Below are 12,500 nucleotides of genomic sequence, written 5' to 3'. Positions count from 1 at the left end.
GTGAAGGAGAGGGGAGGAGAGAAAAAGGGGACTGTAGCAAGCGTTATGTAAGAGGAAGAGGAGGAAGCAGGCTGGATATGTGAGAGGAGGAGGGGAAATAAGAGAGGAGGAAGTCTGTGAGAGGAAATAGGATAGGGAGCAGGGAAGAAGGAGGGAAGGAGAGAAGATACGAAATAAAGGGCGTAGGAGGGAAGGAGGGAAGAAAAGATGGTAAAGGTCGAAAAGTGAATATACGTTAATTAGTTACCTGGTTGAGTACACCTGTTATAAATGTTTACCTGTACTCATCACCTGTCTATTAATTAATGTGAACTGAATTGTGTGAGTTTCAATATATATGTGATATGATTTTTTTTTTTTTTTTTTTTTTTTTTTTTTTACATTTCCTATAACATTATTCTGATATAAAAGGTAGACGGTTGGTGGTGACAGTGGTGGTGGTGTGTATGTACTTCTGTGGTGCTTTGAAGTGTTAGTTGTAGTCACTGTAGCGTCACTGTTGCGTCACTGTAGCGTCACTGTAGCGTCACTGTAGCGTCACTGTTGCGTCACTGTTGCGTCACTGTAGCGTCACTGTTGCGTCACTGTAGCGTCACTGTTGCGTCACTGTTACGTCACTGTAGCGTCACTGTTGCGTCACTGTAGCGTCACTGTTGCGTCACTGTAGCGTCACTGTTGCGTCACTGTAGCGTCACTGTAGCGTCACTGTTGCGTCACTGTTGCGTCACTGTAGCGTCACTGTTGCGTCATTGAACCTTTTAACTGCCTTGATAGTCTTTTGTTTACCTTCAGATCACTGTTATTATTTGTTTTCCATGATATATATAAAAATAGATAGTGTAACAATAACAACAACGACGGCAGCAGTAACAACAACAAGAACAACAAGTAAAAGGTAACACCACCACCACCACCACCAACAACAACAACAACAACAACAAAAGGTCCAAAGTAATAACAAAACATTCACCCATCACTATTCATTCCCCGCTTGACCACCACAAAAAGGTCCCAAAGATGAACCTATATGGACACGATTATTAAATAGATATCTTCCCCAACGCTCCCCGCCCCCACTTCAGCCCGACAAAGGAGCCTCGCCCTTACGTGATGCTGAACTAAGAGACTGTGCTCCTAATCTGTCGAACTCCTACTTAATTTGCTCTCATTGATTATTCATTAACTGTGTCCTCTCGTGTTTGATAGTCCCATGCATATTTCTCTCAACACAGGATAGTCCAAGTTACGAGTGTTTTTTTATTGTTTTTTTCGTGGTCCAAGTGATGGTGAGTTTTAGCTGAAGTTATTAGTGTTTTTATTGTTGTTTTCGTGGTTGAAGTGATAGTTTGGGAGTTATAGTTGAAGTTACGAGTGTTTTTTTATTGTTTTTTTTTCGTGGTTCAAGTGACAGTGAGTTTTAGTGGAAGTTATTAGTGTTTTCAAGTTTGTTTTCTAGTGATAGTTTGTGAGCTTTTAGTGGAAGTTATTAGAGTTTACAAGTGATTCCAGTGAAATTTTTGTTTTAGTGGAAGTTATTAGTGTTTTCATTGTTGTTTTCGTGGTTCAAGTGAGAGTTTCGGAGTCTTAGTGCAAGTTATTAGTGTTTTCAAGGCTATTTTCTTGGTTCCGGTGATAATTTCGGAAGTTATTTGTGTTTTTAAGATTGTTTTCGTGGTTTTAAGTAATAGTATTATTTTTAGTTGAAGTTATTAGTGTTTTCAAGTGATTCCAGTGATAGTTTTGGAGTTTTAATGGAAGTTATTAGTCTTTTCATTGTTGTTTTCGTGGTTATAGTGATAGTTTTACGTTTACTGAAAGTTATTAGAGATTTCTGGTTATTTTAGTGATAGTGTAGGAATTTTTGTGGAAGTTATAAGTGTTTTTAAGGTTGTTTGCGTGGTTGAAGTGACAGTTTTATAGTTTAAGAGAAAATTATTAGTGTTCGAAGGCCTTTTTCATGGTTTAAGTGAGAGATTTAGTTTTAGTGGAAGTTATTAGTGTTTTCAAGTAATTTCAGTGATAGTTTTGGAGTTTTAGTGAAAGTTATTACTGTTTTTAAGGTTGTTTTCGTGGTTCAAGTAATAGTTCAAGAGTTTAAGAGAAAGTTATTAGTGTCCAAAGTCTTTTCATGGTTTAAGTGATAGCTGGGGTTCTGGTGGAAGTTATTAGTGTTTGCAGGGATGTTTTCATAGTTCCAGTGATAGTTTGACGAGTTGTTGTGGAATTTATCATGGTTTTTGTATTCTTGTGATCGTAATTATAGTTTAACGTGTTCTCGCTGAAATTATTACGGTTTTAAAAGAGTTCCTACAGTGCTAGTAATACCTTAACAACATGTAGTGGAAATATTGCTGTTATGGAGGCTGTTTTCGTGATTCCAGTGTTAATCTAACAAAACTCCAGCGAAAGATATGTAAAATTTTCAAAAGGACGTTTTCATGACTCGAGCGATTCAATTTAAAGAGATTTCCGCTCGGCCAATACGTCGAAATATAATTTTTTTAAAGTCAGTATAAATTAAATTAAATGAACCATGAGCAACTCAGCGGTCTCATCCGTAGTGGATGAAAATATTCCCAGCGAGGGACCTGAGCGCTTCAAAACACTGGTGGTGAATGTTGAGTGGTAGGAGTGTATTGGAGGAGAGAGGGCTGTAGAGAGAGAGTGATAGACAGTAGTAGGACGGGCTGGACAGATATGACGGGAGGACATGACAGAACAGTGATGGATGAAGAGGAGGGAGAGGAGGAGAATTTCATACGTGTAACTGTTTGATGTAAATACTGATGACTTAGTTAAGAGATAGAATTGTATAGCAAATGAAAAATACGAAGAGAAGCAGGAAGAGGATTGAGAGATGAGGATGAAAAAGACGATGGCGAAGTAGAACAAGGAAAGAAGAAATAATAAGAACATGAGTAAGAATGAGAAGAAGGAAAGAATAACGAAAAGAAAGGAAGAAAGACTCCAAAAAATACAAAAAAAAACAAATAAAGAAAAAAAACGAACCACCACACCCAAGGAGAGGAGAAAAAATAACGAAAAAAAGAAAAGCTAAAAAAAAAAGTAAAAGCAAAATAGAAAAAATTTTTGAAAAAACCCACCACCACCACCACCACCACCACCGCCACGTACCTATAACAAGCGACGAGATGAATACAGATACCACCACGAGGAGCCACGAGCCACCAGTCACCAGTCAACCAGCAGCTCCGCCCCGTGCTGTCGACCTGGCCGCGCGCACCTGGCGGGAACACGTGGCCTTGAGTACCTTGCCTTCAGCTCCCTGGCAAGAGGAGGTGACCCGCATAGCATCCATAGTATCACTCAGGAATGTTCTCTAATGGGGAAGTGAATAGCAAGCATGTACGTGTGTGGACTCCTATGTGTGTGTGTGTGTGTGTGTGTGTGTGTGTGTGTGTGTGTGTGTGTGTGTTTTATGTAAGATGGGAAGTCTGGCCAAGTGCAACAAAAACGATGAAACAAAAAGGCCCACTTAGGTGCCAGTCTCGAGCAGGTCTAAGGAGAGAGAGAGAGAGAGAGAGAGAGAGAGAGAGAGAGAGAGAGAGAGAGAGAGAGTTTCACTGTTTGATCTGCTGCAGTCTGTGACGAGACAGCCAGACGCTATCCTACGGAACGAGCTCAGAGCTCATTATTTCCGATCTTCGGATAGGCCTGAGACCAGGCACACACCACACACCGGGACAACAAGGTCACAACTCCTCGATTTACATCCCGTACCTACTCACTGCTAGGTGAACAGGGGCTACACGTCAAAGGAGACACACCCAAATATCTCCACCCGGCCGGGGAATCGAACCCCGGTCCTCTGGCTTGTGTGTGTGTGTGTGTGTGTGTGTGTGTGTGTGTGTGTGTGTGTGTGTGTGTGTGTGTGTGTGTGTGTGTCTGTCTGTCTGTCTGTCTGTCTGTCTGTCTGTCAGTCTGTCTGTGTGTTTTATATGTGTGTGTGTGTGTGTGTGTGTGTGTGTGTGTGTGTGTGTGTGTGTGTGTGTGTGTGTGTCTGTCTGTCTGTCTGTCTGTCTGTCTGTATGTATATATATATATATATATATATATATATATATATATATATATATATATATATATATATATGTGTGTGTGTGTGTGTGTGTGTGTGTGTGTGTGTGTGTGTGTGTAGTGGTTCTTTCTCGTAGACTGCTAAGAGTTACTTGTTAAATTTGGGGTATTCATTGTATTATCTTGACAGAAAGAGGTAAAAGAACCTAACTAACCTACTACTTATTGGATTAATAGCACTAGGCGGTGAGAGTTACTAGGTAGGCTATAGGTATTCACTCCACTCCTAAGGTGAACTAAAGGTATTCACTCCACTCCTAAGGTGAACTAAAGGCATTCACTCCACTCCTGGTATGATAGAAGATATATTAAAAAAGTAAAACAAAGAACAATCACTACACTTGTATTTTTATATATAGATTTATAGCACAAGGTGAGCAAAGTAAATAAAAAGAATCACTAGACTTGTAGATTTATAGTACAAGATGAGCAAAGTTACTAGATAAATCAAAGGTTCTTATCGCATCCCTGTTATGTACTAAGAAAATAACAAATAGTATAACAGTATAACAGTGTACGAAACTAAAAATTATTCTAACAAATTCACGAACTCCCTGTCTGCTTACGTATATCCTCCTTTCTTTGACTGTTTCCAAGATACGTACTTTGGTAAATGGAACCTCAGTAGACCTTTTATCATTCATTCCTTTACACCGATACTCCTACATGAAATAAAATGGTACTCGTGTTTATTGCCACCACGAGAGGGAAACTGCAGGTGATGGAAGCTGGGACAGGTGACAAAGTTAATTGTTACTCACCTGGAATTGTTGTGGGTGAGTGTTTTCCAGGAGGCCAGTTGCTGTCACCTGGAAAAAGAGAGAAAGTTTATGATAGTGTGTGTGTGTGTGTGTGTGTGTGTGTGTGTGTGTGTGTGTGTGTGTGTGTGTCCAGTATCCATGTTCATTTCTTGTTTTTTTGTTGTTGTTATTCGTGCTATCCTAAATTGCACGTTGTTCTCTTCAGGTAACCCTTAATTGTTTCCTACACTTACTCCCTCCCTCCTTCTCTCCTTCCCTCACTCACTCACTCACTCACTCACTCACTCACTCACTCACTCACTCACTCACTCACTCACTCACTCACTCACTCACTCACTCACTCACTCACTCACTCACTCACTCACTCACCAATACATTTTGCACTCTTACCTTATTCATAGGTCACTCCACTTTCATCAGTTACATTCACACATCACAATTTCCAGCTCGATTTTCTTTTTTTCATGATGCACTCAATGTACATCATGGAGTGTGGAAATGTATGTGTTTGTATAAGTGTGCTTGAATCGTTTTTTCACCTCTTTGTTGCTCTAAATCTGACATCCTTTTACATTTAGAAATTACAATGATAGAAGATGAAAAATGGTAAATAGGTGTAGATTAATACGTAACAATAGTAATAGAGTAATACAGTTATATATATTTATTTACCATTTTCATCTTGATCATTATACTTTCATTATGTAAGAGGATGTCAGAGTTATAGCAACAAATACAGCACAGTTTCATTTGACATACTCCAGTGCTGCTGGCGTATTGCCTTTCACCTGTTACTGACACATGGACAGCACTTAGTTTAGAAGCTCGTATTTCGTATCTTAGTATCTCGTAGCTCAGTGGTGACGTGTGTGGTTATAATGAAAGCAGTCCTCCTCCTCCTCCTTGTTTCTTGTCGAATAATCTCATTTTCTAATCCTTTTTCCCATCTTCCTCTGTTCTCCTCATTCTCCTCGTCCTCCTCCTTGATAACCTAGGTGACGGGTTACCTGTGCCCTAATGAACCAAGCAGGTAAGAACGATCATCTGGCGGAGCTCGTATTAATTTCCCTTGTACAGGTAGACATTCAGATACCAGCCGCTTCTGTCACATATTTGGACTTAGAGCAACAAATACAGCACAGTTTCATTTGACATACTCCAGTGCTATAGGCGGCAATACCTTCCATCTGTAACTCACACATGGACAACACTGCTACGTCTTCTAGTACTCCGTGGCTCAGTGGTAACGTGTGTGGCTGTAATGAAAGTCCTGAGTTTGAATCCTAGACACGTTCAGGGTTTTTTTTTTCTGGGCTGACTGGGCGCTCCGTGGTTCGCTCAGGCTTATAGTGGCAGCGTGAAGGCAGCGTGAAGAAACTGACCATCTTACTCTGCTTCTTATGGCGAGACTCAGAAGGGTGATGCTACCAACGCTCGCCGCAGAATAACCTCGTGGAAATTAAGGGAGGCTGTAGGAACCTGTCAGATCTACGCGTGGCAGTCGCTGTGTGAATGTTAACTTCCTGTATCCGCATGTCATTCTCGTCCATAAGCGTGTTCAGTGTTCCTTTAACCTCTTCAGCACCATGATACTTTTCCATATTTATTCTGCTTACTATTTGGTGATTTTATACAGCTTCAGAAACTTACGTGAGGATTAAGATAGTGAAGATTCTAGCCATTAGTCATTTGATCTCCATTGACCCTTACTAATGTAAATAAAATCATCTAATCATACCTAAATTTATGGTAAAAATGCGTCCTAGTACTGAACGGGTTAAAGCTCCCTTGTGACTCAGCACCAACAACCTTTAGGGATGTGGTGGCGTAGTGGATAAGGTGGTGAGCGTGGGATCGGGCAGACGTCCACGCGTAGGTTCGAATCCCACCAAGTACAGCTTTAAAACACTTTGCCATTTGTCGAATGGTTTAAAGTTACCTACATAGCACCATGATATGTAGGTTACACCCAAGATGAGCTTGGGTGGTGATATGGGTATGGGTACCAATATAAGTAAAATTGCCTGCGCCACTAATGGGCAGAAGCTGAACAGCGCTTCCCATACACTCTTCAAGTATGCCTACAGGCGCTATAGGCCTTAACGTAAAAAAAAAAAAAAGCTTAATCACTGAGTTTGTTCTATTCATCTACTACTCTATTGATTACTGATTCTTTCGTGTCTCTTGTTGTTTCTGTCTTTATTGAGCTTGAACACATTATTTCTGCTTCCATCCTGATTATTGACCCAGAAAGATTTGCCTAATGACTCAGCACTAACAATCTAATTATTGAGTCTATTCTATTAATTCACTACTCTATTTGATTACTGATTTTTTTATGTCTTTTTTTCTATCTTTATTCAGCTTGAACACATTATTTCCATTCCTATCCTAATTACTGACCCTGAAAGATTTACATACGTCACCCTTACATCCTTTACACCGCTTCAGAACCTCTATGAAATCTCCTCTCCACTTACACTTCTCTAAGGAATGTAGATTTAAAAGGTTCATTCCTCTCTCGTAAGATTTTGAATATGCAGCACCTTTACATTTTTCTAAGCAGTAGCGATGTTTACAAAATACCAAAATACTGCTAGATGCTAAAAACACAAATGCATCCTCCACTTTCCTCTATTTTTTCGGTCATGTCTCTTAAAGAAATGTAAGTAAAAGTTTCTCTCCCTTTCGTGTGCTATTGAGTGTGCGACCTTCACGTTTTTTTTTTTCGTTTTTATTTAATCTTTTCACTGTTATTTGACGCATCTTCCTTTTTTCACTAAGCACTCAGAGGCAGGCTTTCTTGTTCCACTCCCATCTGCAAACACTCTTCAGTATTAAAATGACAAAATGTACTCTTTTTCAATCCTTATTTTCCTTGTACGTGCACCTAAAGATTCCATATATTAGTGTTATCTTTTCAATGTGTGTCGTGTCGCCGCAAAAGGATTAAAGTAGTAACAATAACGCTTTTCTTCTTCCCTGCTTAGGCCTATTTTTTCATTGTTTTAAGGTGTCATATAGTCGCGAAAAGATTAAGACAGGAACAACAACACTCTTCTTCATCTTCATCTTCTTCTTCTTCTTCTTCTTCTTCTTCTTCTTTTTTTTTCTTCTTCCATGCTTAGACCCTTTTTTTATCATTTTAAGATGTGTTATGTCTCCGCGAAAAGATTAAAACGGTAACAACAATATTTTTCTTCTTCCCAGCTTAGACTGTTTCAGATTAACCGTTTCCTTCTATTTCAATCTTGTGTTTCGTTCTCATTGATTCTCTTCTCCCTCAGATCCTTTCACACGGTCTGTCTCTAACAACACTAAGGTCAAAGTACAAATAACAAGCACTAACGATGACACTTATGGAGTCTTTACGTGTTTCTGTCTCTTTAAATCAAACCACTAACAATAACTTCACCATAAACACCACTACTAATATGCTAATAGTGGCATTGATGTAACCTCTTCTTATGATAGTGATGCTGGTAATGAGATAAGCACTAACAATGACGCGTGAGCAGTCTTTACGTATTTCTGTCTCTTTAAATCAAACCACTAGCAATAACTTCACTATCGCCGAAACACTACTAATAATAGATGCTAATAGTGAAACCCATTCAACCTCTGCTTGTAATATGGTAGTGACATAGGCAGTAACAATGACACGTGTGCAACATCTACCTATTCCTTTACCTTTACCTATTTTTTCCTCTTCAAATCAAAACAATAATTTCCCTATCACCCAAACTTACTACTAATAGATGCTAATAGTGACACTGATACAACCTCCTCTTGTGAAATTAACGCTGGTAATGAGATAAGCAGTAACAATAAAACGTGTGCAGGCTTTACCTATTTTTCCTCTTCAAATCAAACCACTATTAATAACTTCACTGGCACCCACACACCACTACTAATAGATGCTAATAGTAACACTGATGCAACCTCCTCTTGTAATATTAATGCTGGTAATGACGTAAGCATTAAATTATCAGTATTACCACTACTAATGGACGGTAATGGCGGGCGTGCTAATGGAACGGCAGCACCCTCATACAAATGGCAGTAATGGTTTGGTCAGGCAGCACGCGGCGGGCCATCATGAAGCCAGCCGTGCGTTAGCCTACGTGCATGACTCACATAGCAAGGCGAGGTGAATGTCAGACCATGTGTTGTGCTCATGTGTTAGGTGTTTATGTGTCGTGTCAGTGTTATTGCTTTTTTTTTTTTTTTTTGTCTATTTTTATTGTTATTGTGTCTTTTATTTTTTGGAGAGGTTAAAAAGGACGTTATTTGTGTGTGTGTGTGTGTGTGTGTGTGTGTGTGTGTGTGTGTGTGTGTGCGTGTGTAATTCACCTCAGTCGTCTGCTGGTCACCCAGCCAGTCTTCCCCATTACGGAGTGAGCTCAGAGCTCATAGACCGATCTTCGGATAGGACTGAGACCACAACACACTCCACACACCGGGAAAGCGAGGCCACAACCCCCCGAGTTACTTCCCGTACCTATTTACTGCTAGGTGAACACACCCCACACATTAAGAGGCTTGCCCATTTGCCTCTCCGCTTACCGGGACTCGAACCCGGCCCTTTCGATTGTGAGTCGAGCGTGCTAACCACTACACTACGTGGTGTGTGTGTGTGTAAGTGTGTGTGTTGGGGTCCGAGGGATCTCCAAGCGCACGGGTTCGAATCCTGTCCACGGTCTGAGTGCAGGTTGGGCTTCCTCATTCAGGGCAACGGTGTCCTAGCAGCGTCCTAGCGGGTGGGTGTGTATGTGTGTCTGTGTGGAAATTGTCTGCCTCTTTTTTCATGTTTATATCAATGTTTTTGCATTTTCATATACATTTATTTTTTTCATTGTATATACGTAAGTTTTTTTTTCTCTCATCTAATTTAGAAATATACTTCTTTTGTTTCTGTTTTTCTTTCTATGTCTCAATTATCTTTTTTTTTATACCTTTATACGTAAGAGGAGGAGGAATACGAAGGAAGGAGAAAGAGAAGGAAGAAAAGAAAGGAAGGATATCAATAACAAAAACAATAACAACAACAATAACAGAAAAAATATGAAAGAAAAAAAAACCTGGTTATCATGATAGAATAAGAGGCAGCGGGAAGAGATGGTTGAAAATGGTGACACAAGCTTCATCTTTTCCACCACCTGTCCACTCAGCCTCATTAGCATCACAGGTAGCGGCGTGTCAAGCTGCCTCACCGACATACTGACCGCTACTATTACTGGTAATAAGGTAGTGTCGCCGCAGGAAAGGACAAGAATGTACGAAAGAAAAGGACGGACACACACACACACACACACACACACACACACACACACACACACACACACACACACACACACACACACATACTTATAAAGGAAGGTATTACGAGAGAATATAAAAGTAAAGGATACACATACATAGACCCACAATAAAGGACGCACACATACACACACACACACGAAAAAAAAAAAAATGTATCACAAGAGAGTACACAAGAAAAAGACATAAAGATCTACAAAGGAATCTATCACGAGAGGGAACTAAAAAAACAGACACACATAGATAGATAGCTAGTTTATTGACAACATTGTACAGGAATATGCATCGTAACAATATACAAAACCAACTGTAACTGAATGTAAAAACAGATGTGCTGAAGACTTGTTGCCATTGACCTAAATACTCGTATGACTTCTAACTTTCCACCTTCCATACCTTCCAAGACACAGTACTCCACCTACACAAATACGGACATATGTTGATAAATGGTCCTTCAAACAGCAACAAAAGAAAATGGAAACTGGGAGTCGTATTCGTATTCTTTTTTTCTTTCTTTCTTTTATTTGCTCGATTTAATTTCTATGATCCGTGGTGTTTAGGAAATTGTTCTCCTTCGTTTCACAATTTATTAATTTATATACGTTTTCTTTTATCTCAATGGACTCCCGCGTCTTTGTTTTCTCTCTTCCAAAATATTTCTCATCCTTGTCGTCTCATTTTCCTTCTAAAATTATATCTTGATCTCTTTCTATTTACTTCATATGTTGTTTTCCTTGTCATTCTCACCATTGTCTTCCTCCTCCACATCCACCTCCTCCTTATCCTCATCCTCTTCCTCATCCTCCTTCTTCTTCACCTCCTCCAGCTTGTTTGTTCTCGAATAATCTCATTTTCTAGTCCTCTATCCCATCCTCCCCTGTTCCCCTCGTCCTCCTTATCTTCCTTGTCCTTGATAAACTTGGTGACGGGTTACCTGTGACCTAATGAACCACGCAGGTAAGAGCGATCACCTGACGGGGCTCGTATTAATTTCCTTTGTACAGGTAAACACTCAGATACCAGCCGCCTCTGTCACCTGTTTGGGCTTGTTGTGTTATGTACGCGTTCCCATCTGCCCTCACTCTCTTAACCAAACAAGACCAGTAACCTTTTTTTTTTTTTTTTTATTTCCTTTCTCTTGTCGTTCTCTTTGGTGGTAGTAGCGGTGGTGGTGGTGGTGGTGGTGGTGTTGTTGTTGTTGTATCTCCTCTCTCTCTCTCTCTCTCTCTCTCTCTCTCTCTCTCTCTCTCTCTCTCTGGTGGTAGAAGCTGGGAGGAGGTGGTTGTGGTGGTGGTACTGTCGTCGTTGTTGTCGTTGTTGTTGTTCTCTCTCTCTCTCTCTCTCTCTCTCTCTCTCTCTCTCTCTCTCTCTCTCTCTCTCTCTCTCTCTCTCTCTCTCTCTCTCTCTCTCTCTCTCTCTCTCTCTCTCTCTCTGTGTGTGTGTGTGTGTGTGTATTGGTATTATTGTCGTCGTAATTGATGTTGATGTTGTTGCTGCTGTTGTTGTTGCTGTTGTTGTTGTTGTTGTGACAGTTTTTATGTATAAAGTGTGATCTATGAGTAAAACTAATGGCGCGTGACACAGCGATGTGCGTATCTTTCACCATTTTTGCATTTGGTGATTCATTTGTAACTTTTTATGCTCGTGTCATGTGTGTCTATTTTGTCGGTTGATTTGCTCCCGTCACTCGTTTACTTCATCCCACCAACAACACTAAAAATAGAAAAGAAAATGAAAAAAAACTTGACATATATTTACATAACATTGTTCCGTTCATTAAACTTTGCCAGCAAGTTGTAAATAGGTAGATAAAAGTTGTAAGGAATAAAGGAACAACAACAACAACAACAACAACAACAACAACAACAACAACAACAACAACAACAACAACAACAACAACAACAGCAGCAGCAGCAGCAGCAGCAGCAGCAGCACGGAAAAACACTACCACCACCACCAAGAACACCAATAGTAACAAAAACAACAGCAACGATAAAAGTAAAAAAAAAAAAAAAATCAGCAGCAGCAGCAAAAACAACAACAACAACAACAACAACAACAACGGAAAAATCACTACCACCTCTACCACAACCACCACCAAAAACAAAAATAACAAAATCAACAACAACAACAACAATAGCAATAGTAAAAGTAAATAAAAACAACAACAACAACAACAACAATAACAGTAACACCACCCCCACACACTCCTTCACACACTCACACACACACAATCATTTAAAACCAAACCCTCAGACACCACAACAAAACACCCTCGTGCCTTCAATAACAAGAAACTCGATCCCTCCAATTATCTTATCT

At 39.9% G+C, this 12,500-nt stretch overlaps 1 protein-coding gene across 1 annotated transcript in view; it reads right to left on the bottom strand.

The window, feature by feature from the left end:
* LOC123512420 (inter-alpha-trypsin inhibitor heavy chain H5-like) overlaps positions 1-12,500 on the bottom strand; it is a 116,600-nt gene that overhangs the window by 64,942 nt on the left and 39,158 nt on the right. Inside the window, 2 exon segments of the mRNA XM_045268819.1 lie at positions 3,136-3,244; positions 4,860-4,907. The gene's annotated coding sequence lies outside the window, so the exon portion shown is untranslated.

The sequence above is a fragment of the Portunus trituberculatus genome, chromosome 33 (assembly GCF_017591435.1).
Source record: "Portunus trituberculatus isolate SZX2019 chromosome 33, ASM1759143v1, whole genome shotgun sequence".
In the NCBI taxonomy this organism is placed as follows: domain Eukaryota; kingdom Metazoa; phylum Arthropoda; class Malacostraca; order Decapoda; family Portunidae; genus Portunus; species Portunus trituberculatus.
This window is presented reverse-complemented; position numbering and strand designations above follow the sequence as displayed.